At 35.9% G+C, this 23,457-nt stretch overlaps 1 pseudogene across 1 annotated transcript; it reads left to right on the forward strand.

The window, feature by feature from the left end:
* Positions 1 to 18,104: 18,104 nt before the first annotated feature.
* On the forward strand, positions 18,105 to 18,685 carry LOC308245887 (large ribosomal subunit protein uL6-like; annotated as a pseudogene). Its single transcript has one exon. The product of its transcript is annotated as a large ribosomal subunit protein uL6-like (transcript).
* Positions 18,686 to 23,457: the final 4,772 nt, after the last annotated feature.

The raw sequence follows: 23,457 nt of genomic DNA on the forward strand, positions 1-23,457 counted from the left end.
TGTGTGTGTGTGTGTGTGTGTGTAAAGGAGAAAAAATAATTTTCCCTTTACCTTCCTGAAGTTTTCACTGAGACTCCTTTAGCAAAAGACAGATTAGCAAGAAAAAAACCCAGAAGTTTTTTAGCATGTACACCTCATATATACATGGGTGATGCATAGGGAAAAATTATTAACTCCCTGAGGTGGCTTAGAATTCAGGATTAAATACCATTATAATAGGGAAAGTGAGGAGAGATACAGGCCTCTTGGGAGAGAGTAAATGCTTTTTAGGAAAGATGAATGGATCTTTAGGACAATAGTGGGAGGTATGATAGTTTGTGACAAAGTTTGTCTGGGTGTGGTGTCACTGGTAATCTCCTGTCCTGTGATGAGTCAATCACCTTGTTGATGAGGCTACTGGGAAAGGATTTATGACAACTGAATTCCTTCCGCGGGATCTGTCTTTAGCAGACAAGAGGAGTTCAGTGAAAGCCTCTCTCGGCATTTGCTCAAAATGGTCAAGATGCCAAAGTGGCATGTTTTGGAATAGCATATCTTAAGTACACACCTACAAATGGAACTCAAATGTATGCTGCTCTGCTTATGATAAATAAAATAAAAATACTAACACAGCATTGCTAGTCCCTTTTTTTCTTCATGTATTTTATTAATCTGCAAATTCCAATACTTCAATTACTATCTTGTTGGAGTCTTTGAGATTTTATAATGTTCAAAAATTTAGAAAATTTGTGTTCCTTCATTTTCAAGGGTGTAAAATTGGGAGCTAGAAATGTAAACAAGTTACGTAAATCAGAGCAGTTCATAGTGGTAGGGACTTGGTGTCCTGTTGCCTGAGATGCACTTTTTCCATAATACTGTACTGCATTTAGGATGGAAACATTTCAGACAGATTCTGGCCACTCCACTCTCTGATAACAATGACCCCTGATTTCCTAATAACAACAATAACAATAGCAATAATAACAATATTATTGCAGTGACCTCAAAAAGGGGAAGCCAGTTCTTGTTTCTTCTGTTTTAAGTAGGTATGTCCTTGAGATTTAGTTTCTTTTTTCTTTTTTCCCAGTTACAATAATGCATATATTTATTTATTTACTTATTTAAATATTTATTGTTGAGAGTATTACAGATGTCCCCCTTTTTTCCATCATTGCTCCCCTTCACCCAGTTCCTGCCCCATCCCAGGCCTTCACCACCCTATTGTCTGTGTCCATGGGCAATGCATATATGCATATAAGACCTTCGGTTAATCTCTTCCCATCTTCCCCCGCTTCCCTCTGAGATTCCTCAGTCAGTCATGTTTCCATGCCTTTGGTTCTATTGTCTTTGTTGTGGAGCGAACATGAGTGAATGATCACTGGAGTCCAGACCAAAATAAAATTTAGGGAGCCTTTATTAGCCGGCTGGCGACTGCTCTGCCTTTCTCCACGCAGGGAGTCCAGAGAGCAGCCCTGACCCTTTGTGCAGGACTGCTTTTAAGCGCATTTACTACATCTTGCTTTTGCAGAGCAAGCAATTTAAGACAAAACAGTTTTTAATGTCAGGGTCATGTTATTGATGACTATGTTATTTACAGGTTCATCCTGTTCTTCAGAAAGCTGACAGTGTTCTATCTTGCAAGGCTATTTTGTGAGGTGCAGCTGGGATTCAAGGCTAAGTCAACTAGGAGGAAGCATGCTCAAAAATTTCTACTCTCTAACAGTCTTCATCAGTTTATTGTGTTCATTAGATTCCTTATTCATTTATTTTTAGATTCAATTGTTGATAGAAATGTTTTTATTGCCATTTTATTATATATATATACTTATATATATATGAGTTTTAGAAAATTGAATTTATTTAAAGGAAAGGGGATGGGAGATGGGGATATCCAAAGGGAAGGGCTACACAGAGAAAAGGGGGCCTTGGAGACAGAGTCAGGTAATTAGCCTGGGACAAGCTGCCACTGCCCATTGCTACCCTGGTTGCAAGTCTCATGGGGTCCCTTAGAGGTTAGGGAATACATGCCTGTGGCAGAATGGTGCAGGCATGTTCCTTGGAGGGAGAACATGCCTTATTGTTCATGTTTTTTATCTTTTTTTTTCTTCTTACTAACTGCTTTTCTCTTGCTGATTTTAAGATTCCTCTTTGTCTTTAACTCTTGGCATTTTAATTATGATGTGTCTTGGTGTGGGGCTCTTAACTTTTCCGTAGGTCCGTTTTGGAACTGAGAAGAATTGCTTTGCAAAATATATTTTTAAAAATCATTGGTAAAGGATGTGTTACATAATCACTCTAGATCCCTTTTCATATTATGTTCTATAAGTACTATGGTTGAATACCTATGAGATTTTGATAATGTCCCAGCTGTTTGAGGGTGATTTATTTTTCCATGCATACATTTCAAGGGCTCCATATAGCTTCTAACTCAGGTGTTTTGTTTTAATGAGCCGAGATGGATGCTAGTGTTCCAGGGCAACAACCAAAGCCATACTTGGGAAGCCTGAATCAGCTCGAACTATGAATAACACAGCTCCTGAACCATCTGGATATTTTAGCTTTTCCTAAAATCTGGATAAGAATACAGAGGAAGTGAATGTGTTGTACTCTTCTTAATGTCTTTTGCATGCCTGATGAGCCTGGATTTGGAGTAGGTCTCAGGAGGAATGGTGGAGAAGAGATGAGAGGAAGTGAAAAGTACTACCTCCGCTGTAGAAAAAAAAAACTTTATATCATGGAAACTAAATACAATATGCCCGGGAACTCAGAATGTATTTGCAATGATACAAACATACCACACTTAAATGCATGCAGGTAGTAACTCTAAAATTCAAGGGAACATAACCCCAAAATCATCACTTATGAAAGCTAGTTGCAAAATCAAATTCATTTCAATCCATCTTCTGTTTTCCAGAAGGCCATAGAAAAATTTTTGTAGAAGCAAAGTATTTAAGTATAAGTGGTTAGGGAGATATAAATTAACCTCACCATAGTTTCAATTTGTTCACATCATTTTGTAGAATGTCTTGTTTTGTAACTCTGAAATTCATAAAAGTTCAATTCATTGAATTTGGACAGCAAATTTTGGGCAGACTAAAGGAGCAAGCAATGTTAAGGTGCAATTCTCTGATTGATTTTTCAAATCCTTTATAATCTTGTTAGTGTACCTAGTCAACAAATATTAGTTGAATACATCATGTTAAGCATTAATCTATCAGCTGGAGATATAATAATGAGTAAAAGAGAAAAATGACCCCTGATCTCTTGAGCCTAATAAATACAGTATATCTATCAGACAGAAAGAAGTATTATGGAAAAATAAGGACAAGGGATATTGTATGGGAGAGCAGGTAGTAGACATTTTTAATAGAATGTCCACAAAAGGCTTGACTCAGAAACTGTGACTTGAAGAAAGACCTGAAGAAACTGAGGGAGGATGACATAGAAGTAACTGAGGGAAGTCTTTTTGAGAAAGGGAGCAATCATCAAAATATCTGGGGTGAGAGTGTGCCAGCCAGCAGGCTGACATGGCTTGGAAGACGCAGGGAGAGGAGGTCAGAGAGGAATTGTGAGTGGCAAAGTCTTCCTGTGTAGGTAGGTCCTTGTAGATTATTGTGAGAACTTTGGCTTTTACTCTGAGTGAGATGAGAAGATTGGAGCATTTACTAAGCTACACAACTGACAACATAAAGGTTGAAGATGTGAACTAATACAGTAGCCTCTTGCCACTTGTGATGATTTAAATAAAAATTAATAAAAAATCAAATATTAAAGTTTAGTTCTTTACTACCCACACTTGAAGTGCTAAATGTTGTCTACTATCATATTGGGCAGCACAGAGATAAGACATATCCATTATTACAGAAAGTTCTTGGGTAATGCTATTCTAGTTCAATCATACCAGTTAGTCATTAATTATTTAAAAAGTATGCCCCTATATAATCTGGCAGATATTTTTTCCATGTTTAGAGATAAAAATATGTATAAGAAAGAAATGGGATTTTCTTCATAGATCTTTCAGTCACTTATGAGCAGCAAGACATATAGTCACAGAATGATTACTAAAACATGTTCAGGGTAAAAATATCAAAGGAAAGAGTAGTCAATTATCCTGGGAGAGAGGATTTCTCTTCAAAAGGAGTTTGGAAAATGGATTTAAGCCGCACAAATAGATCAGGGTGTTTCAGGTGAATAGATTAGCTAAGTATAGATAGTGGCACTTAATAACTACCATGGTAAACCTTGTATCTATGATACTCCATTTAATATTTGCAGTAATTTTGTGAAAGCAACATTGACAGCCCATACTGCAAATAAAACAGAAATCCAAAGTTAAATAAATTGCCAAGACCCCACAGCAACTTGATATATGAAAAGTCAAGTTAGATTCACGATAAGCAAAAAAGACAAGTTATTCCTATGACATGTGCTATTTGAGAAGATGGTTATAGAGCCCTGATTTGAACTCAGGCTGTCTGGCTCTGAAGGGTGTGTCTTATTTACTACTAGTATTGATTTTCAGAGAGGTGTTATACAGTGTTAAAGAGAGAAAAAACGAACCAGTAAAAATCAATGTGAACTTATATGCACTCAGCAATTATATAAAGCCACTGACAGAATTGCAAGTAACATGTCTAAACCAATAATTAAGTTTGAAGAAATCAACAAACACTTCTCAGAAAGTGATAGACAAAATAGACAAAAATGTAAGTGAAGATACTGGAAATCTGTCCAATTAAAAGTTTGAGTTTTTAGAAAGTTATTTAATTTAACTTATTCATAATAGCTAAGCCACCACTTGCAAAATTGTGAGACAAAGCTAAAGTAACACTTGGAGGGAACTTTGTAGTTATAAATATGTTTTTCAATAAACAAAAATAAACAAGAATTCTACAAACAAGGAAACTAAGAATCCAATATATGAAGCTAAAGAAAATTCAACAGTGCATAGAAATATGAAAGAAGGAAATAAAATAAGCAACAATAACATTTATAAAATACAGAAAAGCAACCAAAATTCAAGAAGTGAAACATAACCAAAAACTAATCTTTGAAAAGGCTTATTTTCATAAATATTGGGGTCGTTGGGGAAAAGTAAAACTGGATTCCTATTTCCACCTCATCTTCAGAGAGGCCACGTGTTTCCTAGCTCTACTTTACTGGTATTTCCTCACATCTTTTCTTCTGCACCTGTGTCTAACTCTGAGAAATTCCCAGTAATTTTATACTTCTGAAACATGTTCACAGAAAAGAAAGAGAGCAGAGCCCACAGTATTTATTTAGCCCATAACACTGATATCTGCTTTGCTTCTCTTCCTCCTTCCTTTCTTCTGTCCTTCCTTTTTTTTTTTTTTTTAAAAAAAAAAAAGATGTCTGTATTTGTGTTTTAATTTTCTGCTATTTACGGTGGGAAACTTTCTTGTTACCATGGGACACATATTTCTTATGTCCTTAGGTCTATAGGAATAACATACAGAGCAATGAGTAAAATACATTTTTATGTGATCAATATTTTAAACAGAGTCAGATTTTTAAATCATGATTTTGACAAGGGAGAAAACAATGTTCACCTTTACTGGCCACATTAAAGGGCATGCTCTTTAGTTGACTAGTTCTGTGACGCAGCTTGGAATCAGATATGATTTGCAAACGGATTTCTAACATTTTTTTTTTGTAAAGCTGGCTTTGCATGTGTCTCCTAACTATGAATCATAGTCATGCAGCTCATATTATTTCTTAAAGACAGAAATTATACCTTATATAATAAGTAATCATTCTCATCTTTTGAGACTGGGAAAAAGAAACCCCAAACTGAAAATAAATTTAAGCTGAAACATTAATTATGTGTATGTTTTCAGTAGTAACAACATTTTTCAATTATTTCCTGTTAATGTGCATAAAGAGACTATGCTTCTCTTCAATTGATTGGATCCACCATGCAACCCCAATTCACTGCATAACTCGGCCATTTCCAGAACATAGCAGTCTATTTTCCCTTGGGTGTGTTCTTATTTTCCAGAAATGAGGGGACCATGGGTAGGACTTCTTTGTCATTAATGAGGTCCTAAATACTGAGTGATAACGCTGGGAATATCAGCCAGAATTTGCTTCTTTCACAACTGTTAATCTTCTCCTGGCTCATTTGCTTCTGCCATCAGCGTTTTCTCACAGCTGAATTTGTTAATATTTCCCTATACCCTAATCCTGATAGCCTGGAGATTCATGCTTGCCCCTAGTCCTTATGAACTGTAACTAATAAAGGACGTATGTCTATAGCTTCAGCTTCATCACCTATCTAGGAATTGGAATGTGGGCTCACTTCCACCCTTGTTTTCCTCTAGTGCTCAAATATTACTGAATATAGATGTTGGTACTATCTGGTTACAGTCCTCTGTCTCTCTTTCCCTGAGTTGGATCAAATTCATGTATCTCTCATTTTCTCATTAATTTACTAATTCAACAAATATATATTGAGCTCTTATGCTCTATGGAATCTTTTATGCCCCTGGGAAACAGCAACATTCAATAAATGTCCTGCTCATGAAGATCTTAACTGTGGAAAACATAAAGAGCTATAACACACTTTCTAGTGGAGGGAAGCATTATAAATAAAAATAAGGTTAAAGGTTTAGAGAGTGACTGTGGGAGCAGGGGTAGGGATGGAAATAATTTTAAGTGAGATGATCAGGGAAGGTAGCTTTTAAGAGATCAAGTCACATCTCCATCGAAAGAAAAAGTTTTCTGGGCTGACAGACCAGTAAGCCCAAGGTTCTAAGACACACATAAATGCTCATAGAAAGAGAGAAAGCCAATGTGGCTAGAGGAGATCAAAAGAGATGAGATGCAGAATGGTGGAAATAGGCAAAGGCCATATTATACAGGACCCTTGTAAGTGAAGATGAAGAATTCAGATTTTATTATAATTATGATGAGAAATAATTTAATGGTTTTGAGCCAGGTTGTGACATAATCTTATCTATGTTCTAAAGGATTTTTCTGCTTTATGACAATAAACTGTGGAAGGATAAGACATCAGTTAGTTAAAAAGCAATTCCTGTGGTCAAGAAGAGAAATATTGGTGTCTCATTTAGAGTGTGTTAAATGATCAAAATTGTGACAATACCTTGGAAAACTTGATTCTGCTCCTTACTCACTGAACTTAACTTCATAGGGCAATTTGAACTTGAACTCTCTAGTTGCCCTTGCCAATGTTAACTTTTCAATCCCTTAATCTCTGTCTACAAATGACCCCCAATTTTTTCTAGTGGCAGGTGATCTACATTTAGACTTTTACTTTTTTATTACCCTTTTCAATGTCAAAATTATAGCCTCTTTGATTCGAACCTACAACTGCCCAATAGTTTTTACCTGTGAGAGAGTCTCCTCTTGGTCCCCCCTCACCCTACACTACCACTTTGCCTCAGTTTCAGAAGACTAAGTGGCTTCCCAATGAACCTATGAAAGTCATGAAGTAAATCAGAATAAAAATCGGACCTGAGAAAGTGCTATGACATATGACCAAATGTAATAAGATAAAATGAAGCTGCTGTATTTGTTTAATTATATTAAAAATGAACCACATGGAAATTAAAGAGAAAAAAATACAATGGCTGATACTTAACAGATCAGTGCAAAGTTTAACAGCGTATTTGACCCATTTGAAGAGACAATAAGTAAACTGGACTATGCCCAAAAGTAATGACCCTGAGCTTAAATTCCTTGTAAGGAAACAGATTTTCTTTAATAATTTTTTATAATTAGAAAACTACTAAAATTTGGATCTTCATATAAACAAAGTTAAACAAATCTTTAATTTGTGTTTTAAGAAATCAGTTTCCTAATTCTTTGGGAATTATTTGAGTGGAGGAAATAATCTCATTCAATTTTCTTTCATGCAGATAACGTTGTCCATAGCTACAAATGTAATATTATTTCTCAATTAATGACATGAACTATTCTCAAATATTTGGCTCCTTCTAGTTTTCCTCATCACCACTGTCAATATCATTTTTTTAGAGTCTATCATTTCTCATATGAATCACTGCTATGAAATCCCCTTTTCACTACTTTTAGTCTTGCCTCAATCTTCTTCACAGCTATATTCTTCACATAGCTGCCAAATTATATTCATAAATTGAAGGTCTGATATCCCCCTGCAAAATGCTTTACTAGATCCTGTCTAATGTATCAATAATCTCTTTCATTTTACCTCTTCTTTCCTCTTCTTTCTCATTGTTATTACATAATAAACCCTCATATCTTCTAGCTCCAGCCATGCTTTTCTAGTTAACTTTCTAAGAGCCATATTTGAGGGTAAAGAACACATTCAGAAATTCTTGGGGTGTAACAGACAGGAATGGAACCCCCAGTACTGCAGACTAGGTCTAGGGAGAAACTACAGGACATAAAAGCACTAACATGTGGCCAAAAAAGAGAGAATACTGGAAAAAAGAAGATAAACAAACTCTTTATGAAGTAACTGCAATTTGAGTTCAAATCTCATTAACGTTTTATGGGGGACTTGAAGAAGCACAAAAACCCAAATTGCATTTATGCTAGATCACTAGAATAAACACTTTATAGTGTTAGCATTAATAAATGTTAATATGCCTGGCCCGTGTGGCTTAGTGGTTGAACATTGACCTATGAATCAGGAAATCATGGTTAGATTCCCAGTCAAGTCACACCCCGGGGTTGCAGGCTCGATCCTGAGTAGGGGGCATGCAGGAGGCAGCTGAACAATAATTCTCTCTCATCACTGATCTTTCTCTCTCTCCCTTTCCCTTCCTCTCTGAAATCAATAAAAATATATTTTAAAAAGTTAATAAGATAAAATTATCAACTGTTTTGGACTTTTAAAAGCATTTCCTGCTTTATTCCTGATATCCAGAAATTCTTTTTAACTAAGCCACTAACCCTTAGCTTTCCAACCAATAACTACAAGACAACTATTTGTTCACTAGCCTATTCAACTAACCTTATGCAGGATATCATTAAGTCATGCAGCTTTTCAAAATTGTGTTTTTCTGCTGTCCTATACAAGTGCCCACTTCCCTTATTGGAAGAACAATTGGAGTAGATGCATTTCACATACCTTGGTAACAGATGTTATCTTATACTGTGCAAATTTCTTGAATCATTCAAAGTAAACATGATGTCTAGGAAGGTAAAAAAATTTCATGCAAATTTCTATCCAAGAGTAAGCTGTTTATGCAATTAGAAGAAAAAAGATGCAGTTCAGAGTCTCTTCTTTCAGTTACAGGATTCTGAAGCATAATTGTTAGAGATACAAATATTTACTTTTCTTTCAGAGCAGCAAAAAGATTGAATGCAAATGTACTCAGTATTTTGTGTTTCTTTTTTCTTTGATAAAGAATAAACGTTAATTGAATTGAAATAGAGTAAATCTTGGTAGGCTTTTAGAATTTGGAAAACTGTAAAGCTACTCTGGTGATGGCAAGAAAGAGCCCATTTAGGAAAAAATCTTCAATTTAATTCCTTAGATTTTTTTCTGGAAGCCTACTATTAGAGCCCTGTCTTAAGTTGCCCTTGTCATTCTAATCTCCTAGTTCAGATCATTATTACCTGCTCTGAGGAAGACAATGGAACATGCAAGTTGATTATATGTCACTTTGCCCCAAAATGTATGTTCTGTCACTACAAAAATAAATTTGAAAAAATTTAAAGCAATCAATTAAATTTCACCAACCACTGATATTGGTTTCTTGCATGACTCTAACTCAAAAGAACACTTTAAAACTTAACAAAACTATTATAAATGTCTTGAAATACGTCATTTGGGCCACATGACTTAGGAAAGAATGGCTTTGCAGGATATATGCCAAGGGTAAATGTTAGAATTGTCTCCATTGGAAGCAAAAAAATAATCATGAAAAGGGATTCTGACAGGTAAAATATGTTATTAAACATTTAATATTAAAACCATTTCCTCAATAATATTTTAATTATGTTTAAGTTAGTTTAGATTGACTAAGGAGATAATTTTAAAAATAAACAAATTTTGCCCTGGCTGGTATGACTCAGGGGTTAGGGCATTGGTCCAACCGCACATGAAGGGTCTCAAGTTTGATTCCCAGTCAAGATCATGTGCCTGGTTTGCAGGTTGGATACCTGGCCCCAGTTGGAGAGCATGCAGGAGGCAATTGATGTTTCGCTTTCTCTTCCCCCACCTCTGTTCCTTCTTCCCTTACTCCTTCTACTCTCTCTAAAAATCAATGGAAAAAATATCCTTGGGTGAGAATTAACAAAAAAATAAATAAAAATGAAAATTTAAAAAAAAGAAGCAAATTTTAATTATGATGAACTTGCTATTTATATAAAAATACCCTCTCTGGGACTAGAAAGGAATGAAATCTCATTCTAGCTCACCCCCAAAGTCTCTAGAGAGGCAATGAGACCATCCATTAAGTGTTTGCTCTTGTTGCTGGGTTGATCTACTGCTGGCCATTCAATTTTGGTTTTGCTTATTCAACACATGAACTAGCACAGAAAAGTCTTGGGGAGATGTACATGCTTACCCACTCTTGTCCAGGATCTATTCTGTTTTATTAGCGCTTCATGTGCAAAACAACTTCCTCCATGTATTTCATCTTTGCATCATATGAAAGGAATGATATTTTACTATTTTGATCTACAAAACACAATTTTAATGTGGTTCATAAGGCTACAGTAAACTTTCTCATTTTCTGAGATGCCATATGAAATCTTCATTGAGGTTTCTGTCTCTTTCTAATAGCTTGTTTACTCTGCTATTCATATCAATTTAAATGAATAATTGGTATAAATAACTTCTGGTGGGACAGGACAGCAGCAGTTTGAATATAAATTGCTTCTTTTGCATTTTAAGCATAACTGGCTTTTCTCTAATCCTATGACTTGGTGCACAAAATTCATGCACTGGGCGGGCAGGGGCGTCCCTCAGCTCGTCCTGCACCCTCTCACAGTCCGGGACCCCTTGCTCCTTACTGCCCGCCTGCTCACTGCTCCTTACCGCTTGGCTTGCTGCTCATTAGCACTGCCACAGAGGTGGGAGAGGCTCTTGCCAGCTGTGAGCCTGACTTCTGGCTGAGTGGTGCTCCCCTGTGGGAGTGCACTGACCACCAGGGGGCAGCTCCTGTGTTGCGTGTCTTCCCCCTGGTGGTCAGTGCGCATCATAGCGACCAGTCGTTCTGGTCTTTATGCCATAATGGTTGCTGGGCTTTTATTATATAGATGTGCTGAATGTGCCAATCACTGAGGACACTCAAGATACAAAAGTCCCTGCCTTTGGAATGTTTACTCTAAATACAAACAATCATGGAATGCCCCCGCCCTCCAAAAAGTGTGTTTTGAGTAATATTATTGAGATTCATTTACATTTAAAAATATGAATTTGTTCTAGACTTCAATGCTGGGAAGAAAAAAGGAAAAGAAAAAGGAAGGAAAAAAACTCAAAAGATTTGTAGACTTGTTTAGAACGTGTTTTTTTCTTTTTCTTTTTCTTATTTATTTGCTTCTGTTAAAAAACTCAAGAGTTAAAGACAGGGTTATGAAATAACCTTCTCTCCCCCCAACTCTTCCAATATCTAAATAAAACATTGCAACTGTACATTGGATTGTGAGATTATAATCTCCATTTTAAAAATAAAGACACGACTCTCAAATGCATAGAAAATAAGTGGCAAATTGAAATTGTAGGTTATGCCCAATGTTGTAGCTTCATTTAAAAATCTTGCTAATAAAATTATGTTCCCACTCTTCCTTCATACCATCAATTTTATTTAACAGCCAGTTTGAAGTTTTAATGATACCTATGGATTTTAGGTGAAAGTTCCTTAGAAACAGAATTTGGGATGGGGGTTTAGTGAACGTGATTTATTTGCAAAGTGACGTTGGTCTACAGGAGTGAGAAAAGCAGAAAAAGACAGAGGGAAAAGGTTGAGCAAGGATAGGATCTCACTGGAGTGGTACTTTCCTGAAATGGCCGGGGGACTCTCAGGAGCACAAATTGAACTAGTTTGTCCATACTTGAAGCAAAGGGGGAGCAGTGTGTACCCTTAGGGCACTCAGTCTTGGTTGGAGGGCAGTTTTCCAAGGCTGTGAGGCACTAACAGTCAATTCTCACAGCAGCGGGGAGATAAGTGCATCAGCAGGCAATGGGGTTCTAGGCAAGGTACCTCCCCTGTTCACTGTTAGTGTACATTTTAGAGCACATACAATCTAATGCTGTGCTCAATACCAACAACTGAGTTTCTTTAAATTTACATTTCTGTATTCCCCAGGGTTTTTATGAACATCTAGGGTTGGCTAATGACTCTGTGTAAGATTACCTAACAACTTAATAAGTAGTGAGCCAGAAAAATTACTTTGTAAAAAAGGTAAAGGTCAGCTTTTGCCTCATTGTTCAGTGACTTATATGGAATTACACCCCATGCCTTGTTTTTTAGCTCTTTAGTATAAACTTATGATAAAAATGCTGCATATATAATTGCAATGATAAAACCTTTGTAAACTATTTTTATATGCCTTATTTATTCCTAATTAATGTGTAGATTGCAGAGAGCAGAAGTGTGGGCAATTATCTAGGGGTTTTTCCTTTTGCAAAAGATTGCTGCAAGCCCTGGTTGTTTAAATCCTTTGGTTCTTTATCATTAAAGCAAGAATGGGGCCTAGTATATAGCATGCTTTATTATAATAAGTCATTTACACAAAACTTTTATCTAAAGAAAATATTCAATAAATGTGAGTTGAATCAATCCTTTTGGATTGGGATAAAGAATGCTAAATTATACAGCATGATACTTCTAGATAAAATATATGACACCACAATATATATATTGTTGATCTCAGAGAGGAAAGGAGAGGGAGGGACAGAAAAATCAATGATGCAAGAGAACCTCCAATTGGCTGCCTCCTGCACTCCCCGTTTTGGGGATCAAGCCCACAACCAGGGCATGTGCCCCAACCAGGAATCCAACCATGACCTCCTGGTTCACAGGTCAACACTCAACCACTGAGCCACACCAGCTAGGTTATGTCACACATTCTTGATTAAATTTTGCCTTTAGTAAAAGAATTTTTTTTCCTAATAAGATAGTTTTGATTGAGAAAACACAAAAAGCAGAAGGTTTTGTTGTTTTCCTTCTGACTTGCTTCTCTCTGGGTGTGTTTAGACTGACAAGTGAGCCAGCAGGGTCCAATCCCACGATGACTGGTTGACTGCTAAATGCAGTTTGTCTCTGTCATCACTGTGTATATGAAGGGGTATCAGTATTTTATTTGAAACAGTATGTCACTGTGGGTTTCATCCTGTGATTATCTAAATTAGAGTCTATGTTTAGCTGAGACAATAACAGGCAGGACAACCCACAGTTTAGTAAAGCCAAGGATAACTTTAAAAGAAAAGCCAAGATGAAAGAGGTCTGAGCTTTCCTCACATGTCTTCTCTTACAGGGTTTTGTTTACCAGCCACGTTTCAGAGAAAAATGAGAGTAGTTATCCAGAATAGAATACAGTTATAATTCAGAAGGAGAATATGGAAAGTAACTAAAAAGAATGAGAAAGGCTATTGAAGGCAAATAAAAATTCTTATATAAAAATATGATAAAATAATATCTGAAAAATACTTAAATCATCAAATAATTAGGTTCCATTCCTAACAAAGATAACTTTTAAGAAATTAGATAACTGATAAAAAAAAAGATTTATTTCATGGGCTTTTTAAGAAACCCTCGTTTATTTATAGACATTGGGAAGCAGTAAGTATATCCTTTTGCCCATAACACTGGATTTTAAAGACATCACATTTCTTTGGGTCTTAGAAGACATTGAAAATTGTTTCTATTTCTTTATTACAGGTTAAGAATGCATTGAAAATATAAGACAAATATATACAGTTTAATGCATTATTTGTGACCTAAACAATTTTAAAAACTGTGGAGAAGTTTGCTGTGAAGATCAACAGAAATATACCATACACTTACAACAAACAAAAGGTAAGAATAAGTTTTGTAATTTTCTTCTTTGGAGGTAATAGAAAAGAATTTATTAATATATCAGCAATGCATTGATTTGGTTTTTCTATTAAGATGTAGCAAATTCGAGGAAATGATATATTAAAAAAGAATTGAATGTATGCCATATAAGAACTTTCAGGATTTTGATATTTTACTACATCTGTACTGACTTGCTAAAGTAAGTATGGCATCACCTTGTTTATCCAGAATCATTAGATCATTGAGGCATTTGGAGAACAAGTAATTTTAATTAGTTAAAGATTTATCCCTTTACATACTACAATGATTTCCTTCAAGTTTTAACTTTTTATTGAGAAAGTTTTCTAAAATATTTTTCTTAGAGAGCAGAATATGGTGAATATAATGTAGGTATTAATTATCATGTTGAGAGCCAAGATCACGGGATTTGAAGATGACTGGGGTTAGCATTCTACTTTTAACTTTTAGACTTTTAGCGTTGTTTTTGTTGTTGTTTGTTTGTTTTTAGAAAATTGCTTAAGTTTCTAAATCTGTTTTTAATTGAGATCTAGGAATAATATTATGTCTCCTGGAGTTGTTCTGAAAATTAAGTTTGATTGAGCTTATACAAAGTTCCTGGAACTCATCCATTCCTTATATGATTTAAGGTCATTATTGTGAATATCAGTTGAGAGATTAGGATTATTGGACCATATACGGTACTGTTTGAGAATAGGGCTTTTTTGAGTTCCTTTGTCTGATTTAACTTTTTCTCAATTCTTTGTCATCTCTCTTTCAATTTGCTCACTCTAACCTACTGTGAGCGTTGGAAAACAAATTTAAAAAGAAAAAAAGATAATTTATTTAAACACTATACAGTATTAGTTATCTACAGCTGAGCTGTTCAATATGGTAGCCACTATCCAAATGTTAATTTTAATTAAAATTAAGAATCTGCTTTAGCTTCACATTTCAAGTGCTTGCTAGCCCCAGCAGCCAGAAGCTGTATTAGACAGTGCAGAGAAATGGCATCATCACAGAACGTTCTGCTCAACTGTCCTGATCTACAATGTTTAAAGCTCCATATTTGTGTTGTGGAGCCCTAAAAATAGGTGGAATGTGGCTCTTGCTTTCATGTGATTTAAATCTAGTGAAAGAAATATGATATTTCGGGGAGGAGTTTGGAAGATGTAAAAAAATCAGTGATGCAGATGATGACTTTTTGAAAAACACTGAAGAGTTAGAATAAACAGCTCAGGATTAAAAGATGAAAGAAATGAGTGAGATGAAGCCTAAAGGATAATTAACATTTGTCATCATTCCGGTGCGTGAACATGTACTAACATGGGCCTACTTGCAGGAGGAAAGAAGGGGAAGGAATAACTTTATTTATGTCCATAGGAGTGCTGTATTGGTTTTTTTTAAAAAATATTTAGTATTTTATATATTTTTTTACTATGAATATATATTATTTTAATAATACAAATTAGAATTTAATTTAAAAAGAATCATGGTCTTTGTAATACTTAAATATTTTGTCCCTCTCTCTATCTCTAAATAATTTTTCTGGAATCTGTTTCTATTCTAGTCTTTTTTAGTTATTCCTCATGAAAGAGATCTCTCTCCTCCTGTCCAGATTAATTGTTTTTCATAGTTTGAATGCCATCCCTTCTTATATCATTGTAGATATTGCCACATATTTTATTCTTTTCCTCCTCTGTCTTAAAATCATAACCTCTATGATTTTTCCCTTCAGGCTATTCATATACGCAAGATTCCTGAATCAAACCAGTTTGATCCAACTTTCCTTCCTTTTCAATCAAATTTCCTTAGCGTGGTCTCTATTTGTTCTCTTTAATTCTTTACTTTTAGTGTACTCTTCACTCTGAAATTAAAATTTTTCTCCTCATTATTAAGTGGATATGTTTTTCACTAAGGTTTACAATTACTGCTGTCAATAATTACTGTTGTCAACTCCAGCAGAACTTTTACAGTCCATCTCTCTCTTGGTTAAAAATATTGACCACTCCATTTACCTATGCTGATGACTCCCTGGCTCACTTCTCTCTCGCTCTCTCTCTCTCTCTCTCTCTCGCTCTCTCTCTTCTTTCTTTCTTTCCTTGCTTGTTTTCTTGCATCAATTAATTGATTACATAAGAAATTGACCATTTAATGCTTCCACAAGGATGTGCTGTAGGCAGTTCAAACTTTGCTTTAACAAGAACAGAGCACCTCAATAAAAACCCCTCCTCTTGCTTCTTCAATATTTTTCTTTTAGTCAATTGAACCACCATCTACTCATTTTCCCAAGCTAGAAACTTAGAAAACACTCTTTCATACCTCAAGTATATGGCTAATACTGCCTTAAAAATCCTTCCAATCCATGCTTTCCACTCTCACCATCATTGACTTAGTGCAATAGTAAATTTAATCACAAAAATCTCTGTTCTTTAATCCTCACCCTTCTTTAATTCATTCTTCATACTGCCTCTATGGCAGCTGTGGGCAAACTATGGCCTGCGAGCCGGATCCGGCCCGTTCGGCTGTTCTATCCGGCCCGCGGAGCCGAAAGAGCGGAGGGTTCTCTTGCTCTCCCCTCCGCTCTTTTACTTTGAATTTATATTAGTTCACACAAACACTCCATCCATGCTTTTGTTCCGGCCCTCCGGTCCAGTTTAAGAACCCATTGTGGCCCTCGAGTCAAAAAGTTTGCCCACCCCTGCCTAGGGTGATTTTTTAAAAAAATAATATTTATTGTTGAAAGTATTACAAATGTCCCCTTTTTTCCTATTGATTCCTTCTAGCCGGCACCTGCCCATTGCCCCAGGCCTTCACCACACCATTGCCTGTGTCCAAGGGTCATGCATATATGTACATAAATTTTTTGGTTAATCTCTTCCCACCCACCTACCCCCACCTAGGGAGATCCTTCTAAAATTCAAGTCAGCTGTATAATTATGTTTCCTTTCTATTTCTTTGTTTTTTAACTTTTAACTCTTCTGTTATAACTCTCTGGTAGTTTCTCTCTTGTCTTAAAATAACTATTGCCTACTAGTAAATAATTATTTCTTGTTAAAACAAAGCAAACCCCCCGCCTTTCAGGGTCTTTCCCAGTCACCGCTGCCACCACCATGTTTAGGTCCTAGAGATGCCACTTCTCAGGTTAACTGTAGTCCCAGACAATACCCACTCTCATTTATACAATATTCAGAGGGTGATTAAGTATAAATAAAATGTTAACTAAATGTTATAAAACATAAAACTTTAGGGAGAAAAATGAGACAATTGGCATTAACAAAAGCAAAGACTTATTGGCTTTATTAAATCCTGCTGCTTCTTTATTTTTAAGAAGCTTTAAATTGGATCTCTTAGGCCAGTGGTCGGCAAACTGCGACTCGCGAGCCACATGCGCTCTTTGGCCCCTTGAGTGTGGCTCTTCCACAAAATACCACGTGTGGGCGCGCACGTACAGTGCGATTGAAACTTCGTGGCCCATGCGCAGAAGTCAGTTTTTGGTTCTCAAAAGAAATTTCAATCGTTGTACTGTTGATATTCGGCTCTGTTGACTAATGAGTTTGCCGACCACTGTCTTAGGCCAACATTTTATATGAAGTAGGCTTCCAACACAGCTATTCCACTGCATGCTACCATGCGAATAAAGGAACCAAGAACAATGTAGCTCAGATGTTTCCACTGGTCTTTGTGCAGATGCTGATGCTAGCCTCTGGCAAGACTTTAATGTGGACTCCAAGTGACTATGGATGCATGACCCACATCTAAAAATCCTTTCAGGGCCAGCGTTGGCCGGCATTATATTGGATGATGTGAAAATTAAATTTTAATTTTCCTATAAAATGTATGTGAATGATACAACACTGCTTTTAGGAGAATTCAACAAATATTTCTGGGCATTGTGAATAAGAAAGTTTTTCTTGGTAATGCAACTAGTCTAGACTAGACTAGTCTCAATAGAAACTAGTTGGTTCAGTGGCCTACTTATCATTAATATCCTCAGTGAGGGGGCTTATTATTATTCTCAAATTACTCCCAGTCAAACTATTTCCAATATTATATATTTATGTCAAGTAACACCATACAGAAAGTCAGTAAGTTTAAAAATATGAAGATAAGCTTTGCCCATCTACTGCGAGAATGAAGACCATTCTCAGCAATCAGACTGTAGACATTTCCTGAAAATGTTGCCATCACTCGGAAGGGATGCACAGTTATAGTGAAGTGCCCCAGAGGCACCCTAAGGAGGGACTTCAATCACATCAATGTAGGACTCCAACTCCTTGGAAATAAAAAGAAGAGGCTCTGGGTTTACAAATGGTGGGGAAATAGGAACTGGCCGTGGTTCGCACTATCTGCAGTCATGTACAGAACATGATCAAGGGTGTTACACTGGGCTTCTTTATAAGATGAGGTCTGTGTATGCTCACTTCTTCATCAACACTGTTATTCGGGAGAATGGTTCTCTTGTTGAAATCAGAAATTTCTTGGATGAAAAATAAATCTGCAGGGATTGGATGAGGTCAGGCATTGCTTGTTCAGTATCTTAAGCCCAGAAAAATTAGTTAATTCATGAAGGAAATGACATTGAACTTGAATCAAATTCAGTTGCTTTGATTCAGCAAGCCACAACAGTTAAAAACAAGAATATCGTAAAAATTTTGGATGTTATCTACTAGTATGTCTCTGAAAAAGAAACAGTTCAGCAGGCTGATGAATAAGTTTTCCAGCTATAGCAACAGCAAGATGCCAGAAGATTCCTCAGACTTATTTGTTATATTTTAAAGATGCAATATGCCTCGCTGCAGTGGTTCAGTGGTTGAGCGTAGACCTATGAACCAGGAGGTCACTGTTCAATTCCGGGTCGATATGGCCCTGGCTGCAGGTGCAGGAGGCAACTGATCAATGATTCGCTTCATTGATGTTTCTATCTCTCTCTTCCTCTCCCTGCCTCTCTGAAATCAATAAAAAATATATAAAATTTTTAAAGATGCAATAAAAGCCATGTATTGATTTGGGGAAATAATAAAAATATAAAGATAAGTTTTTCAGCTAAATCCATATGGCTTGGGGTGGGTAGGGACATGGGAAAGCCACTTTATAACCTACAAGATCATTGAAAATCTTATGTTTTAGAAAGTGTTCATAAAATACATTTTGTAACAATAATTTAAGTGGGTCTTTATAAAGTGAGATTGACCCTATAAGATTATGTAACAAATGGTTTTATCTCTTTAGGTCACATGTGGATTAATACTTTTATATCATAAGCATGGCCCTATGTGTGTATCTATAGTACATAATAGTAATAATGACCTTGAACTATATCATAGAACTAAACATTCCTTGATTTTTAAAACATTCTTTCAACATAGATTCAATGTTAAGTTTAATTCAATTGTAATCAAAGTCTCTTATAATTCTAAAATGAGTGTTCTCTGAATTATAACTTTCACCAACAAGTATATTTTATTGAATCACAGAATAAAAAAAAAGGACCTTTGAAATTATGTGGCTTATTTATAAACCTGCTTATGGATCAGCTTCACTTAGGGAAATTTTTTAAAAGAATGCAGATCTCTAGGACTTATCTTAACCCATTAAATCCTGAAGATAAGGGTTTTAAAAAATTCCTTAGATATTGCTGATGCTGATGGAAGCCAGTTTTGGAAAAATAAATTCATTCTTTCCAGTTTACAGATCAGAAGATTGAAACAGGCCAATGGAGACAAAGTGACTATCCCAACTAATGTAGCAGAGCTGAGACAAGATTCTAATATTCTTAACTCCCACCTCAGACTAACTTCTGTGAAGAAAAAAATAAAGAATTTTCTATTTAAAGAACTCTGGGAGTTATTTAGAGTGAAAAATGTATGCATTTCTATGATTTCATGTGACAGGTCGCTACTAGGAAAAACTTGTTGTTGGATAAGATTCTGAGTAAATTATACATTTACTGGAGATTTGCTGTCATAAATTAAGCCATGCTAATAAATTTATTACTTGTGGCAAGAACAAGACATAATACTGTCAATAATAATAATAATACAGATGTTATAATAATAATTTACTTTTTCATATACCTCCAAGAAAGTCAACATATTTTCTTCAACTTTCAGCTTTATAGTTTTATAAGCTGGATTTTCAAGTGACATTGAAATTCATCATTATGTTCTAATAATATATTCACTTGTTACATAATCCACCATTCATAAGACATGAGCAATCACTTTTTTATGCTACTGCAAAGCTATAATGATGCCAAATGCTTACCAAGTCAATAGGCTTAACTAGAGGAGCCATAACATGAATCCTAAATCATGTCAAAGGACCTATATAATACCTTATAATTTTTTTTGTCTCTGAAGAACCATGCATCAAATTAAAAGCTAAAATCTATAATGATCTTCATTAATTTCTGCTTGTTACTATCCTTCAGTTTTTACCTTATACCTCAGTGATGATAATAAGCACTCTGAAACATTTATGTGGTTCAGAATTCAGCTCTAAGTGCTTTTGGTAGAACAGCATTATAGGGCCTTAAAGAATGTTGTATTTATAATAGCAATTGCTTACTCTCCTGATGAACTGAATAACTTTTTCTCTGGGAAATAATTGCTCTTCCATTGTTTTCTGGTTCTAGCAAGCACATTAAAACTTCATAGATAATCCTTTATCTTTTAAGATATACCAATCAGTGCACTTTTCTGCTCTTAATAAGAGCGGGGAATCTGTCTTTGGCCAGTCCTCACAGCTTTCGTCGAAGATTTACTGTAAAGCTCAGTCATCGTACATGTCAGAGGAGGAGGATCCTTTGACAGTGCCTGCTTTCTTTCTCAGCAGCAGATACTGATTCAGTGTGACCACTGCAAAATGAGGGTAGAAGCAGAGCATCTCAAACAAGCTTTTAGCTCCAAGTCTGCACTATTTTGAAAACAAGAGCTTAGGCCACATCTGCACTGGCCCCTGTTAATGATCTTAAATTTCTAGTGTCAATCACTTCTGTCATGTTTAAATTTCTTTTAGAAGCAAAGATAGTTTTCTAATTAATGGAAGTCTAATTTTGATTAGCTAGTAAAAAAAAAATCAGATTTGCTGAGCCTTGCAGTTGATCCAATGATGTGATACTCTATGTAACAGCAAAACTTGTCCTAAATGCCTGAGAAAACTCATCCTCTTTCTACATTCCTCTCATACCCACTTCAGTTCTCTGGTTTTGCTTACCATCCTTAGGGTTCAGAAATATAACAAGTGACTGATATTTGAAACAGCTGGAACTGTGTGGTTTTTTTTAATTTTGTGTTCCTATTATGTTGTCAGAAAAATGGGCAAAAATAAAGACATAATCCAATCTATTTAAGTTTTCTCTGAGGTGATTTATAGTTATTATGTAGAAATGACTTTGTTCCAACTGTGTGGGCTGTGTGACATTGATTGTTTTAAAACTATCTTTTAAATATGAAGTAAATTAAAACTATATGTAAAAAATGAGTACTGTATTAGAAATGATGATTCAAATGCACATTCTGCCTAACAGGTGGTTTAAGAAAATGGTTATCATTCCCTTTGAAATCTCCTTGGTAATCCTCCTGAATTCCATTCCCTTTCCTGTCTTAGAGAAAATTAAATAGTAGATTTTTGTGTTTAACATTCCTTTTCTTGGTTCTAAATAGGGATTATATTGCATGAAACCATTTATGATTTGCCTTTTTAAGTTTATTAGACATGTTGCAGAAATTCATCCTTATTGTTGTTTAAGGATATAATATATTCATGTTGACTGTTGTCTTATATCAATACAGTATGAATATACCACCATTTATTGACTTATTATTTTTCTAATCTCCATTTTGTTTTGTTTCCATAAATATTCAATCCTATTAGGAATATTTTTGACTAAGTACACATGTACTGAAGTTCTCTAGGGTAAATACTCATATGTTGAATTACTGTTTTACAGGTTCAGCTTTATTAGTGAGGGGCAATTTGTTTTTTATTTTATTATTATTATTATTATTTTTTTAATCCTCACCTGAGGATGTTTTTCCATTGATTTTTAGAGAGAGTGGAAGAGAGAGGGAAAGACAGAAAGAAATACTGATGTGAGAGAAATACATTGATTGGTTGCCTCCTGCATGTGCCCCAACCAGGACCTAGGCCAGGGAAGAGCTTGCAACCGAGGTACGTGCCCTTGACTGGAATGGAACCCAGACCCTTTGATCCACAGGCCAATGCTCTATCCACTGAGCCAAACCGGTCAGGGAGGCAATTTGTTTTTTAAAATGCTTAAAGCAATTGGCATGCCTATCATCATTTTATAAAAGTTCCATTTTCTTCAAATCTTACCCAATATGTGACATTGTCACATTTTTATATTTGTCATTTCTTTGAGTATGAAAATGTATTTTCATGGTGATTTTAATTTTCATCTCTCTGATTAATTTTGAGGTTGAGCATAATTACATGCATTTATTTGCTGTTTATGATTCCTCTTCTGTGATGTGCCTTTACATGATTTTGCCACATTTTCTATTGGGTTGTGTGTGTTTTTAATAGACTTACAGGATTTCTTTATATATTTTGGATACCACCCCATATTTTCCCAGTTTTGGGCTTGTGTTTTACTTTCTTTATGGTATCTTTTGATACTGTAAGACTTGTTAAATCATTTCCTCTTTATATGTAATTTTGTGTCTTATAATTTAAAATAGCCTTCCCTAACTGACAACATAAAGATAATCTGCTATATTATCTAGTGATAGATTATATTTTACCTTTAAATCTTATACAACTAATTTTTTAAATGTTACATGAGGGAAAAGTTGTAGTCATGATCTCCTAACATCAAATAGTAGTCTCAGAACCATTTATTGAAAACTCTATCCTCTCCACTGACCTATATTGCCAATTCTATTATAAATAAAATTTCCAAATATGCGTGGGCTTTCTGTTGGGGAAAGGAGTGTTCAGGTGGTTTATCCTTAATCAACACCAGATTATCTTAATTACTATTCTATCCAATAAAGAGGAAATATGCTAATTTACCATCACTCCCTCACAAATGGCGGCGCCCACAGCCAATAAGGAGGGAATATGCTAATTGATGGTCACACCCTCAGAGATGGTGGTGCCCACAGCCACAAGATGGTGGCACCCAGTCACCTCAGCCCCCCAGCCGCCCAGAGCCGGCCCGAGGCACAGGTAAGCCTCAGATGGCGGCTGCCCAGCCGCCCAGGGCCGCCTGAGGCTGAGGTAACCAGGGCCAGCCGAGGCTTGCGCTGCTGCCAGTGGCAGCAGCAGAGGTGTGATGGGGGCGTTGCCTTCTCCTGATCACTGGGTCACTTCCTGCCCCTGAGAGCCCCTGGACTGTGAGAGGGGCAGGCTGGGCTGAGGGACCCCCATCCAGTGCATGAATTTTCATGCACTGGGCCTCTAGTCTATATATATAAAAGGCCATCTGACTGTCCTACTGGCTGGAACATATGATGTGCAC

Source organism: Plecotus auritus (assembly GCF_963455305.1).
Source record: "Plecotus auritus genome assembly, chromosome: 4".
NCBI classification, from domain to species: Eukaryota; Metazoa; Chordata; class Mammalia; order Chiroptera; family Vespertilionidae; genus Plecotus; species Plecotus auritus.